The sequence below is a fragment of the Charadrius vociferus genome, unplaced genomic scaffold (genome assembly GCF_000708025.1).
Source record: "Charadrius vociferus isolate BGI_N301 unplaced genomic scaffold, ASM70802v2 scaffold67, whole genome shotgun sequence".
NCBI lineage: Eukaryota > Metazoa > Chordata > Aves > Charadriiformes > Charadriidae > Charadrius > Charadrius vociferus.
The window spans coordinates 3,673,913-3,689,069 of NW_009649485.1; the positions used below are offsets into that span (position 1 = coordinate 3,673,913).

The following is a 15,157-nucleotide window of genomic DNA, read 5'->3' on the forward strand; positions in this document are numbered from 1 at the left end:
GATTACAAGTTGCAAATCAGTAATCCTACTTAGATTTGAATTCTTGCAACAAGTACCGCCACAAAAAGGGAAAAGGGGACCACTAAATAAGCATTAGCAAGTAAGTAAGTATTTCAGATAGCCACCAGTTGCAGCTGGTTTAAAAAAAATGAAGGTCAGGTAGGTAATAACAGACTGGTCTAGAACGGAAGTAAGCAAATAAACACAGATTTTCCGTAAGAATCTTCTGTCTATCACCAGGAAAATATATACCTGGTGACAGATAGATTAATATAATTTCTTTTTCAGAGAGATCCAGCTATGGTGAGCAACACATAATAATCTGAAAATCTCTGTCTCAAAGAAATTTTTTCTTCCAAAAAGCATTGTAACATCTTTCTTCTATGTGAACCATCATTTTTACTGAGTTATATGGGTCATATCTGTGGTTCTGTGACATTTTAGCATTACTCCAGGGTCAATAGAAAACACTGACACTCAGCAAAAATGCTAATATGATATATTAATTTTATTATACTCTATAACAACTTGCCCTGATATAATCCTATTATACTATGATGTAACTTCCCTCTGTATTCTCAAATTCACTTAAGAATCCCTAATTTAAAACCCAAGAGCTTGTAGTTATGTGTATCTGGAAGGACTGTTACATTCAGTGGATACAAAAATCTCAGGAGTCAAAAAATACCCTTTAAAATACAGTTTTGTTTAAACAAATCAGGTTCCTTTTCATGACACTGCAGACACACAGTTCCTGAAATAGGCTAAGAACTTCAGGTTTCTCATCGCAACAGAGTAATCAACTTCACTGCCTGGGTAGCGATGCTAGGAGAGGCTCATTTCCCTGTGCACATCATCTCAAACTCTTTCCATTTTAGATCTAAATCCTCATTTATGCTTTGGTTCTCGCTGCCACTGAAGTCGGTGAATCTCAACATTGTGACCGTGATCAAGCCACTAGGAAGCACACACTGGAAGCTGGCGAAAGACATCAATTTCTTTCCTTCAAAGACATACTATCCTAAACAATAGTTAATTTATATATATGGGTTTCTTCATTACCTGATGTGAATGGATACGGAGAAAACAGAAATATACCCAACATTTCAACATATATAAAACTAAATGTTAGAGTCCTTCTAAAATTATTTTTATTTCAACAAAAAGTAGCTCACACGGTGCTCTAAAAATAGATGTCTGTCCGTGAATATCTTTTGAATGCAAATACGTAAGCAAGGGGGAAAAATACCAGTGAAAAGAAAATGAACAGACATTTCAGAAAGGTTTCAAAAATCTTACAAGTGGCCACCTCTCTCTAGAGCAGCTGCTGTCTCCATATTCTTTGTACATTACATTATAATAAAGCATATGGTGGTGAGAGCTGGCAAGTAGCTCTTCCTTTCCTGCACTGCTTCAGCTCAAAAGCTATATGCCAAAACTAGTCTCCTTGCAGATTGTTCTTGACAATTCTTTGCAGAAGCTGCTGGCTTTTAAAACTTCCTTCTGTGCTGTATCTAAATTTATTTCTTGCTGAAATCTGCAGTTTATGGCACCCGGAAAACAATTAAAAGGACAGCCCAAAGGGGTTACTTTTGAATAGTTAACCAGGAACAACTTCATTGACTCCTTGGAGAATGGGAGAATGAAAACCCTTTGACAACATGTAAGAGAAAGCCTCGGAACCGTGATTTGCAAATAGGAACTTAAGTCTTTTTCAATGCACTGTTTCTCAATGAAAGATCTTTTGCTAGTCACAAGACAGCTACATACTGTACAGTCTTCTACTAGAAAGAGACGGATCCAACATCTTCCTCCAACAACTACTTTCCACTGACCCTTGTAAAATATTTTCAAATGTTTCTTCCAAGTCTTTATATTATTTATACAATAATATTTCAATAGTAAGCAGATACTTGCATGTAAAACAAACTGCAGACAGATGTTAAAAAAATAGTTGCTACAACTATCAAATCAAAATAGGTTTCTAGGTCAAAGTACAGCTGCATTATTAAGGCTTAAAAATACCAACCCAAAAGCTAGTATTGACCTAATACTGATTTTGGATTAGAAAAGGAATTTCACTGGAAAATAATTGATTATTAAAATGGGTTAAGAAGGAAGAAAGATCAAACTGTGGGCATAACTTAAAGAGCTGCTTCAACTTTTAAAATTAGATTAGGAAATTATAATGCTTCCATTTTTACCGTAACACTTAGTAAGCCTCATTTTTCTCATTGCCCCTTTTGATGTGAAAAGAGAGGACCTGGCAAGAAGATCCAAGTAGTCTTTCCAAATTAAAATTTTAGGATTTCATGTATTATCTGAAGTCTTCATTTGTTTTATGTTATTCTCCTGTGTTCTACAGATTGAGCTACTCCTTTAGAATAATGCTGACTTTAGATACACCAATTTTCTTAAGACTGAAAATGCACTTTGCCAGAATATGATATCCATATCGAATGCTCCATGTTAACTCTATTCACTCACAATAGGCAAACAGACAGAGGAAAATACTTTTTTTTTTTAAATTAAATTGCAAAAAATTTTCACTCTGTACTTTACTCACAAAAGAGAAAATGGAACGGGATGTGCAGGAATTTTCTCTCCATATTTAAACATCATATCTGTAAAATTCAAAATAACTGAGAAGGATGAATGCTGTTTGAACCATGTAATATTTTTATTTTTTAATTTCTAATACCGTAAAAAGGAGAACCACCAAAAAACTATAGTACTATCACATTCAGAGATATTCCCTCATTACATAACTTCAGTCAATGCTTTAATCTAAAGCAAGATTAAAACATACTAAATTTATAGCCCTTTATAGTTCTTTTTAGCCAAGGATTGAGAGTCTCAAACTTTGCTTGACTGAATAAAGTTTTCAATTACAAAATGGGGAACGGTTTCAAAAAATGTGTTGAATGAAAATAAGAAAGCAGTAATACTAGACATCAGCTGTCCTAGTTTTCGTTCATGATTTCTCTGGGATCCTGTTAAGTACAGAAGTCCAATAGCACCGCTGTTTCTTCTGTCTTTCATAGTATGTCCGTTTCCACAGACCCTTCACTCCAGCTATAATCTGGATTCTGGTTGCCAAACACCAGAAACAAATTTGCTTTATCTTCTCTTCTGTTCTTTACTATTTGTTGTAAGAGTATTTATTGTTTTCTAGCAAATACTCCTGTAAGAGTATTTATTGTTTTCTGCAATAGGAACTTTGAGAAAGCTTGTGTGGAAATAGGCTGGGTTTGATACACAAAGATTCTCTTACAGAAATTTTTTTTCCACTTTTACTCATTGTTTAGAAAGCTCACTTAATAATCCTGTCTGATTTTTCTCTTCCCAAACAATAATGTGGAACTTTGCTTTGGTTTTATTGAACTTCTGCCCACATTATCCTTTCAACACTATCTCAGTACGTAGCATACTGCTGGCTTTCTGGGCAGAACACAAGCGGCGTATTAATTTTACACGTGACTAGGATAATGCTAGTTAACCAAACTCCAAACATTCTACTAGAATTCTTGAAACATCTTTTTGTAGATTAAAACAAAGAGAAACAAAACAGCAACCTAAAGATAAATTTCACTACAAATCTCCGGCATCAGCCCTATACTGGTAAAATGTTATGAATTTACTTTAGTTAGTTAGGAATAAAAATCAGTCTTCGTATTTTGTGCAGATTCTGATCTTTGCTACCCTTGAGGACTCATCTAGAATAATATTATTGACTCGACTGATGAGGAAGAGCACAGTTTGTCCTCAGACTGTTTAGAATTTTAAGTAGTTTTTCATCTTAATGATTAGTAAGTTACCTCTGTTTTATACAGAGCACAGAAAGCAACGTACTTTCTCTTTACTTTCTGATAATACATATGCTATTTTACGACTCAGAATCATCACTGCAAGGCACAGTGCTGTTGAAATTCAGTTAAATTAAAGTCAAAAGGCAGTCTGAATCGGGGTCAGCATAAAGGATTGAAAAAAAGCAGTTAACAACTTGGAGCTGGTTGCATAACCGTTTTGGCATCAGACGAAACAGACTGCGTTAGCCTTACATACCGTTCTGATCTCACTCACCGGATTTAAAGCCCAACATTTGAAAGTTGAAAGGTTTGCTGTGTTTTTTGATTCTTATGCACACCGCTGAGTAGACTAACATAGGTGTTGCCATTCACTTATATTATGCCTGTTCATCGGAAAGTAAAATTTACCTCCTTTTTACCTTCAGAGGATTAAAAATTTTTACACACTAAACTGATACAGATCTCTTCCTTAAATTCACCTGAAGCTCAAGCAAAGCATTTCAGTTCCTAAGAACTCGAGGTCTGCATCCTTTAAGGATGGTGAGCTTCTAAATTCCTGACTTTGATCGGTTTGCTCCATAAGGCATCATTTTTGGGGTCCCATGATTACACATTCATAATTTCAAAGCCAATGGTACATCTACTTGGAATTTGCTTCAAAACCAGACAACAGAAAATGTTTGGGAAACCTTTAATAGATGCTGTACATGCCCCGGTAATAAAGACTGGCCTTTTTTTCTAAATATAATAGGATTTGTGTCTCACACAGTACATAATGGTGCTACACAGTGCTGTACAGAAGCCAGAAAAATACTGTCGGGTGGCATGCAATATGGTTTGAGGAATGCTAATACAGCTCATCTATAATAAAAAAGTTATAGGCTTAAACAAGAAATTTGATCGTGAAGAGTTTCTGAGAGAGAGCAGACTCGTGGGAAAAAAGAAGATACTCACTTCTGATGGTGACATATATTTTGGGCTCAGACAGCATCAACAGCATGTTTTGTAGGAAAAAGAATCACACAGGAAGAACCAAATAGAAGGTAATGGAAGAAGGGAGAGTGGTTTTAGTAAATTCCCCCTTTATTACCAAGTGTCTCCCTTTTTCTTTAAACACTTCCTACGTGTGAGAAAAAAATGGTTTTACCCAGATGCGTATTGGTAATCAAGCACGTCAGCAGTATCCCCTAGCATTAAATAGGTCTAAAAGAAAGGAGATTGTAGAGAGGGAAATAATAAATGGAGCACATAAATAAATATCTGAAATGTCACCATTGCTGCCCCGAATTGATCTATTTACTCTAGACACCATCAGCCACCATCATAAGCCTAGCAAAGTCAAGGTAACATTCCAAATCCTGAGAGGCACTGATTTGTTAGGCAGTCTGATACACATCCCGCATCAGGACAAGCTAAAACGAAAGCACTTGAAACATGTTTCAGCACTCACAAGAGATATAAAATCTGAAGACTAAAAGCAGAAATGTAAACAAGGACATAGTCTAATGGTAAAATTGTACATTTCTAAGTTGTTACTTAACACTAGCGGCTAGTGAGGCTGCCTTCTCACTCAACCAGCTACTGCCCAGCCCCTTAATTACTACATGTTGAACGCAGGCAGTCTCACATCATTTAGACCTCTATGCTACAGTAAAATTGTAGTCTCAAAGTACATTTGTATTGCATGTCAAGCCTAAGTCAGGACCCCGACTTGCTGGCAGGTCAAACTATTAAAAGCCGTAAGATAACCTCCGTACCTCTCTCGGTTAGAGATTGACCAGGGCGTCCTGCTGAGCTCAGTTACGCTGTCTCAGCAAGAAACGAGTAGCAATGGAGCAGCAGTCGAACAGACCTCCCTATCACTGATCCAACACGTGCCGCACCCTTCAGCCGACATGAAGCACGCTCCTCAGACAAGTGACAGCAGTGGTGTTCGGCACTGGTCCCCAGCACAGGCCTCTATCTTGGTATTTAACAACCATTTAACTGATCTGCTCAAATTTCCTAGGAAATCACTAACAGGAATTTTTGACTTGTTACTGTATGGGGTGTAAAAAACAACGTATTTGTACTGTAGTCAGAACGATGGAATTATTAGGTACAACTGGCACAATTACATCTACCACAACAGTTGGAGGATATTCAACTCCAGGCTTCCTGCATCAGATTAGCTCTGATGCAGGGTAATTATTTAATTTTTAGGAGGATAATTATTTAATATTTTTTCTATTATCTGAAGACAGACCTGAAAATGACGCAACAATCTATTTAATTAATGCAATGCTGCGGTACCATGTAATTCTCATTGCTAGCACTTGAGATGGATACAGTCTTACTCAGATATAACATTGTATAAAAACAGCGTATTTCAACATCTCTTGTTGCCTCAAATAATAGCAAGGCAATAATCATATAAAAAGGGGCCAGCTGTAATTATGTAATGTATCAGTGTGACATTTCCTATCAACACAGCAAAGTTAAGACGGCAGCAGTGATGTGGCTCAGTGAATATGGACTCATGCTTGTTTCAGCTCACATAACGGGAACAAGGAAAAAATACTATCCATAAATTCCCCCGAGAGTGATTATGAAAGAAGATGAAATCATGCATGAAGAACAGACTGAAAGGCTGGTGTGACAGTCTCTACTCCCTCTCTCATTGACTGTTACCTATTTTTACATTCAAGGAGAGCTAATACTTTGCCCTTAATTTTAATAGCAAATAATTAAATTGCCCTTTCAGTTTGAAGGACAAATTTACCTTTGATTCATTTGAATAATAAAAGGATAAAGCAAAAAACACTACTGCAAACATGAACATTGTTTCTTCTTCTCACTAGTTAAAGGTAAAAGATGGATATGTCAGTCCTGTATACATTTTTCACAGAAGTACAGAGACCATCTAAGCCCAGTGCCCCTGCCGAAGCAGGTCCAACTACAGCAGGTCGCTCAGGTCCAGTTGGGTTTCAAATACCTCCAGGGAGGGAGACTCCACAAACCCTCTACACAGCCTGTCCCAATGTTTGACCACCCTGACAGTAAAATGTGTTTTTCTTATGTTTAAACGGCATTTCCTGTGTTTCGATTTGCCCTCATTGCCTTTTTGCCTTTCACTGGACACCACTGAGAAGAGTCGGGCTCCGTCTTCTTTATTGCCTCCCGTCAGGCGCATGCACACGTCGATAATACCCCCCCGGAGCTTTCTCTTCTCCGGGCTGAACAGTCCCACTCTTCACAACCTCCAACTTGCATGTCAGGCACTCAGCCCCATCATCCACATCATTAATGATGTGAAAGAGTATCGGCCCCTCGTTACTGATCACTGGCACACAGCATCAGTGATGAGCTTCCAGCTGGACTTTGTTGTCACAGCCCCCCAGACCAGCAGTTCAGCCAGGCTGCCATCTCCCTCACTGTCCCCTTTTCTTTCTAGTCCATACTTCATCAGTTTTTCAATTCACTCTCAACAACAGAGGATGCAAGTTAAAAACATAGACAAAACATTTATATTGTCTGTACGTAAATTTTCAGACATGCAGATATCTGAAATGTTAACACATATGAGCAATTTGCACTATTCATAAGAGAATATTACTCCTAGATACAAAGAACGTGTTAGAAATAATTAGAACAAAAATTCTTTCCTTCAGCTTCACAACCAGTGAAAAAGTGGGATAGCTATAGTGGAAGCAATATTTCAGGTAGTTAACAAAGCTAAATATAACTACCTTTATCTATGTAATTAATTTAATTGGGCCCAGAGCAAGGATTTCCAATTTCAAATAATGAAAACATTAACTTTTTAAAATTAATAATAACTTTCATAAAGTTCTGCACGTGTAACTGCACAATAATTATTCTAAGGAACCAAACATTGACATGTATATTACATTTATACGTTACAGTTCATTAGCAACTTCGTAACCAAAACGACATGCCACTTGAGTTATTCCTTTTAACCTCCTATTCCATTTTGGTTCTCTAATTTGAGCTTTTTTCTTTTGCAATTGTAGTCTACATTTCAAGATTAAAATTATTAAAATAGAAGTTTGGATGTCTTTTAATTTAAAAAAGAAAAATAATTTAAAAAAAATTCTCAATTCAAAATGACAACACTTCATGGCTGAATTTAAACAGAGGTACATTAATGCATCACATTACGGTGCAAAGAATGAACTCTGCCTCGTTATGACACTATTGATTAATCACAGTTATGGTCAGGATACAGCAGCCTTAGTGGTTCCAGGTTAGATTAAACTGAATTTTACAGAAACAGATTTTTCTTCACATTTTTCCCAGAAGAGTCTTGTGTACATTTATTATAGTATAAGATGTTATTCCTCTGTATGTAGGGACTTCCCTATTGTTACTGATCAAAACCATTCATATGTTCCATTACAATGTATCATTTAATAACAATCTGGCTCTCAAATTTTGAAAAGAATGTGTTCTGTTTCCAAATTCAGACACTAAAAATCTCTACAGTTACTTTCACAGGGAATTCACTGGCAATTGTTAGATTTATACTAGTGCCATTCCAGCTTTGTTTAAGTGCAACAAGAACCTATATAATCTAAATAATTAGACATAGCAGTTGTTACGAACTCACTTTAATTAACAACCAATTTACTTTAAGTATAGTCTAAGTACAAGGTTTCAGTTAAAGCTAGTTATAAAGAAAGAAGGAAGAGCACGTTTCTCCCTTATTAACAATATCGTTGGAACATAGACCAGAGTGACAAACGTGCCATTTCTAAACCAAATTGATTGAAAATAAGAACAGATTAATGATTTTATAACTTTCTGGTAATTTGTTCCATGTATGTGGCAAAAGTTTGCTATATTTTCATGAACGACAAACGAGCTGAACATTTTTCTTGAAGTACAAAAGAGAAATTGCACTTAATTGCAGTATTGTAATTGGTACCTCCATAATGACAACCCTAACATCTGCTACCTTGTTTTAGATCTATTAAACTGAGGTTTTACTGCATGCTGATATTAGACTGGCTTAATGAGTGTTGCAGACACAGAAAACAGAGACAGGAGACAAACTGCATAATGCTGAGCTGATCAGGTAGCAAAAATTTAATTTCAAGGCAATGCCTGCAGTTTAAAAAGTGTATTTCCGAATTAGAACCAATACTAGGCATTTACATTTTTTTGCCAACAATAAAACCATTAATGCATCTGTCTTAGGGCTGAAACCTCATCTTTGAGATTTGAGGAAACAGATAACCGTTTTCTTTAGTTATAGCAGCGATGTAACTAGCAGTTGTACATTTGGAAAATGTCCTTTGAGTCACTCTAACAGACGCTCTAGAAATCTATCAACAGTTTTCTCCCGAGCATCTCAAGACTTTCTCTGACCAAGGTCATCATCAAAATTCCAGCTACATAATCTTCCTCACTCTTAATTAACTCTTTTAATCAATCACAATTAATCAGTTTTTTTAAAAACACCTCCACCAGTAGCCTGCAGTGCTTCTCGTGCATGCTTTCTGCTAGCCGTTGTACCTGAATTTCAGCCACCATCTATTTCATGTTATCTAAATATACCAACTCTCATTTTAATTTGCATAACCTTCTCCATGCTTTTCACTAATTAGATCTGGAAATCTTGTAGTGTGCTGTAGACATTAAATCATCATTTTAGGCTAATGAATTGGGAAAAAAAAAAAAGAAAAAAGCCAAACTGTGCCACTATCTGAAAACTGTCTACTGTGATAATGATCACACTGTACAAGAGTTTAATCAGCACAGTAAATAACAGAAAATGCATGGCCTTTACGTATGCACATCAAAAGCCTGAGTTTCAACAAAAAATAATATTTACGGGTAGCCGATCTGTGAATTCAGTCTTCATTTGCACAAAACTTACCAATACTTTAGATTTTCTACTTTTCTACTAAATATATCTCAGATAGGAAAACTAAATTTCTAGAAAGACAGAAAGTCTTTCTCGACAAAGCAAAAATCAGTCAATACTCACTGCCTTTCTGGCTGCAGCACAATTGCAAACAATTTGTATAGTTTAAGGAGCTAAATTTAGTAAGTGCAAAGCAAATCTAGCCACATGAAACGTAAGAGGAAGTTTTTTCACTTGACTTAAGCTACTGATTATAGCCCATCATAATTACAGATCTTCTCTGTTAATAGTACTAATTTCCAGAGTAAGGAAAACGGTTCTTCAAGCATCCATTTCTAAATGATTCTAAAAACACTAACAGCAGCTATTTCACTTATCATACTCAATGTACTCCCTCTTTAAATCTATACTGGCACGTATCAGCTGAAATTATTTTAAAATGCGTTTTGGTTAGTTCAGGGTTTCTTTGGAGGTGGGGGACACATACATGAGCTCAAGTGTATATAATATGTTAGTGCAATACTTATCTAATATTTTCTCAGAGGGATTTTTTTGCATGCTTGGTGGGGTAATGTTTGAGATGTATTATAAATTCAGTCCTCTGGCCAGTCCCTCTCCTTGACAGGATACTAAGAATGATGCTTTTGCTGGGCAGAATAGCAGACTGTGAGACTGCATACAATTTTTAGCTGATTATTCATTCAGAAGGAAACAGGACAGGAATGATGGAGAAGTTGAACATCCTGTCCTTCTTTATAAGAAAATTCTCCCAGAAAAACCTGTCTCTCACCTCTTCCAAATATATAGCCCCTAGCAAACGAGCATTGAGCACTGTCAACCCTTCTCTTTTGGAGTGGAGTTTATGGTAACTTAATTCTCTGCTCACTTGAATAAGTAGAAACCACAGAAAAATAACAATTGCATAAGAAATACTCAGTGGAACTTTTAACATGCTCGATACTTTCATTCAATATTATGAACAGTGAGCTACATCTACTGCCCAACACTCATTCCTAATTTCAGATGGATGAGATGTGCCGGTGTCTCCATAAAGGCTTACCAGTAGTGAGCCATACTCTCCTCCTGTGTGTGTTTGCACATAAACACAAACACGTTTGCACACATGAGACAGGTTTGTAGTAGTACTTATTAAAGTTGCCCAAAATTTTTACAACTTCCTTCTAGAAGCTTAATTTTCCCATCCAATGTGTCTGCCAAAAGAGGTCCGTCATTTCTTCAGCGATGCTAAAGAACAGTATAGTTTTCACAGCGTTAGAATACTCCAGCAACCCTTCCTTTGAAAACTTTTCGTCTCCTCTGCTAGACCCCAGCTGGGAAAGGCATTTTACATAACGGATGCCTTCTGCCCATCAAAGTTGTATGTCCCTGAGAAATCAGATCCATCTAAGTCATATGCCTTTGAGAAGTCGGTGCCCCTTGCAGTTTGCTCAGAATCCGTCGTTGCTGTTCCTGAGGACCCCATCCATTCTAGTGATTTTTTCCGGCTTATCTGGCACCATTTCTAAAAGCAGAAAGGTCATCATTTTTGGATATCTTCCCACCCGCACTTGCAATAACACAGAAATATGATTGACTGGAATGCAGAGGAGCCAAGAGCTTCACGTACAGAAAAAAGAGAAAACTGGAAGCTGGAAAGAAAAATCAGTAGTGGGGGCTACCTGCAGAGGAAAGCAAGAACTAGAATTTGAAGCATAGTTTTTTGCTTGCTGTATATTTAATACCAACTTTCTAGGACTAGCTGTGACTCAAAAGAAAAGAAAAAATAGTATTTTGCTTACATTAAAAGAAACATAATAAATCTTATTATGTGCAATTTCATTCACAAAGAATAGCAATGCCAAGTCAATGTAAACTCTTTTTCAAGTCTGTAAACTAAGTCCTGCACATTTATTGCTCTGAAATTAGCAAGATGTTTGCTGTCATACACTTCATTGCTGATCTGTTGTATTCAGGCACTGTACCAGTTGTGGAGTTTTTGGGTTGTTGGTTTGGTTTTTTTCCCCCTCCAGAAGAATAAAACACATCGGAGTTCTGAGAGTAAAAAGAAAACTTACTAAAACCTATATAATATATATTATGGATTTATGTAACATATATCTGAGAGAAAACTGTCATATTTCATTGTGAAGTGATTCACCCATCACATTGTTTTCTAATAAGCCTGTTTGTGTATCTTTGTTTGATTATGAAACCACTACCATTTTCTATAAAATCGGTACTAAATTATCGCATCTGAAACTATTATCTTCCCGTTCCTGATGATAAAGAACACAAAGAAAACCTACATTAAAACAGATGTGCCTGAAGTAAGTGGTTTCCACCCACTCATGTGAAAATAAAAGCTCCCATCAGGAAAACATGCTCCCTGGAAACATCCCCTACAAAGTGTTAACACTAAATTCTAACTAGCATATCAATCAGCTCCACGTGTGATGACTTTAGCTCAGTAGGGTATCACAGGCACAAAAAGAACTACGCATTAAAATTACTCATTCTGCCAACATATTTTAGGTAAAAAAATATATAAAATCGGTCCTAAAAATGATCAGACAACCATAAGCAATATTTATATATCTAGATGAAAACACTTTGGAATGTCTTGCAGGAAGCGTGAGTTTTAAAGCCTGCATTCATCGACACGCGCATTTGGAAACAGCTGGCAGTTATTCTTGTAATGAATCATCCTATGCCAGTACACGATGAGTGGAAAATACGAACGAGAAAGTAAGATAAATAACATAAAAGAAAATCCTATGCAAGGTAAAAAGAAAAACAGTTGTTGCATCATAGCGAGTTAAAAATCTAATTAACTCATTTTCATACAGACAAGCAGGAAAAATAAAAAGCTAATGTGGTAAATGATATTATGGTAACAAAAAGCTTCCAAGTGACTGTCAGTCCTGTTTATAATCTTGCAGTGATTATTTATTCCAACAGGAATAAATGGAATCTGCAATTACCAAACAGCAAAGGCAAAGAGGGCCAGTATGAAGGAAGTTATTATGACCTTGTTTTCTGTCACATGAAGAAAGAAAATACAGAAATATAATTTAACTTGATCATAAACTTTTAGCTAGTATGGGAATAATTTGTCATGCTACATTCTACAGTGCAGGATTATTGTATTTATTTATTCATTGTCTTCTCTTCCTGTGTTCATTTGTTGCTGAGGCAGGACCGTCACCCCTTTGACAGAAAGGGAGACTAGGAACTAAGGGAAACAGTTGTTAGGAGCTGCAGCCCTTCTATTGCCAAGTTCATTTACAACTACAGTTTACTGCAGAATGAGAACTTCAGTGAAAGAACTAGCTCGCTCTGAGCGCATTTATCTCGCCTTCTCTACCTGTAACATTTCTGGCATATTGTGGGGAAACCTGCCTTGCCTCCGACAACCTGGCCACGAATGAAAATACGCACCCTGCCAGCGAGTAGAACAATGTCAACAGCAGATTTACGGCATGGCCCTGCTCTGATCTCTGCTTCCTAATCCCTCTTTGCTTAGGGAAATCCATCCCACAAACAACTGCCAAGAAGCTTTCTGGGCAGCTGATTCCATTCTGCTCCTCACATACAACTCTCAAAAAGGAGCCTTTATCAAAAAAAAGCTTTTGGCCAGCAAGACAAAGCCCCTGCACCCCAACGGCAGAAAGCGCATGACTGGGATAATAACATGTCCTATGCTTTACACATTCGAGTTGTCTTTTCTAAACGCATTTATTTCAATTATTAACTCAGTAGCTAATTTAGTAAGAAAAGCTATATTTGTACCTCGTATTATATAAAATTTCCATGGTAAGTGATGTGTGAAGATCAATACTCTCTGCTAATTACCATTTCCAGAAGCTGACAATTAACTACATGATCTATTATCTCTAATAATTATTATTTACACGGTAAATACTATGCACGCTATAGGTTGGTTTTTTCCTGCCTAGTTTATTCTGAGAAAACGCTTACCAAGGACTTTACGAAAAAGGTTTAAAGAAAATTTTGTGACGATTGTCTCGTTTACATATAGAAAGGTACTTTGGCCCGCATTGTCTGGTCCCATCTATAATGTCTATCTACATTATACAGTTGTGTAACACTCTGGGAACAAAATACGGAAATTGAGCTACAGATACAAATCTACTTATAACGGTAATAATTCTGCCTACGAAGTAAAAACTCTTAAAAAATATACAGATTTTTTAGAAATCAGTTCAATCAAATTTCAAATAATTTTTTAAATTTTAAATGGATCAAATGCATCATTTTGCTGGAGACAGCATGGTCCATACAATATTTTAATGCCTGAGCACTTCAAAAACAATAGCATATAAAATTTTTACAAATTTCCATCGCCAAACTAATGTGCTGAAGGCAGCCAATAAAAGACTTACGGGACTATTCTCAACCTACGTGACTCAAGACAGCCTTACTGACCCTACTGAGTTGGAAGAGGCCACCCTGAAAATCAAGCATTGATTTTCTGCATGATTTTTTCTGCAAGGAAGATTTTCCTGTGATTTCTCCTCGTGTCGTATCTTTAGTAACTTATTGTACCCCTAAGACTGCAGAACACAAACCATGAAACCTGAAGCAGAGCTTCATGAGTTCATACAAATCCACTTGTTCTTTTTCAGACAGTGAAAAAAATAGTATCTTTGAATTGCAACACCACTTTGTCAATCTGCCAGCTGAGGATTCTCCCCTCGGTACATTCTTCTGTGACATTTTCTGGATGACTTTAAATACAGTAGAAGTAGAGGATTTTGCCATTTCAAATGTAATCCACAGTGCCAGTGGCAGGAAGACGATTCAAGCCTGGCTCTCCTTCGTCTTGCCACCCTCATCCAAAGCCAGATGACACAGACAACAAGCCTGCCCAGTATCATTACACGGGCTAAGTTGCAAAAACTCACGTTTCTCGCTGTTTACTATTTTCCAGGATTATTATGTACGGACAGAACCTTCCACAGATCTAGCCGTACATAAAAACACTGTCAAATAGCACTCCTTCTCCTCACCGTCCTTCTCAACCTTAAAACACAAGTTCCTGAAATCTTGACACGTTATCTAAAGGTGGAATTTATTTTTGAGCATTGCCTGGAAGAAAAAAAGTGGAGGTAAGAAAAGCATTACAGGGGCTGGTCTCCGCTTAGAGCCGAAATTCACTCAAACCCTTCTCTTCCAAAATTGCTAATGCAAACCTCCCTGTGGACAAAGCCAGCAACTGTACCTGGAGAAAGTGTGATGCAGTAAAATAGGGAATGCCACACTGTCAGAGAGGGGGAACGCACTGCGAAGAAGATGGGCAAACTCCACTGCTGCCAAGTTACAACCATCTTTCCTCCTTCTGTTCCAGTCTTACCTTTTTTGCCCTCAACGTGCCCTCATTGTGACACTCTGCTTTCTGGAGTTCCCACTCCTTCTCCCGCTGCCTCTTCTTCCCCAAAGCTGACCTGCTTTCTCAGGG

General features: G+C 37.0%; 1 protein-coding gene across 1 annotated transcript in view; it reads right to left on the reverse strand.

Annotated features, from left to right (window-relative positions):
• ATP2B2 (ATPase, Ca++ transporting, plasma membrane 2) overlaps nt 1-15,157 on the reverse strand; it is a 130,411-nt gene that overhangs the window by 55,220 nt on the left and 60,034 nt on the right. The window lies entirely within an intron of this gene.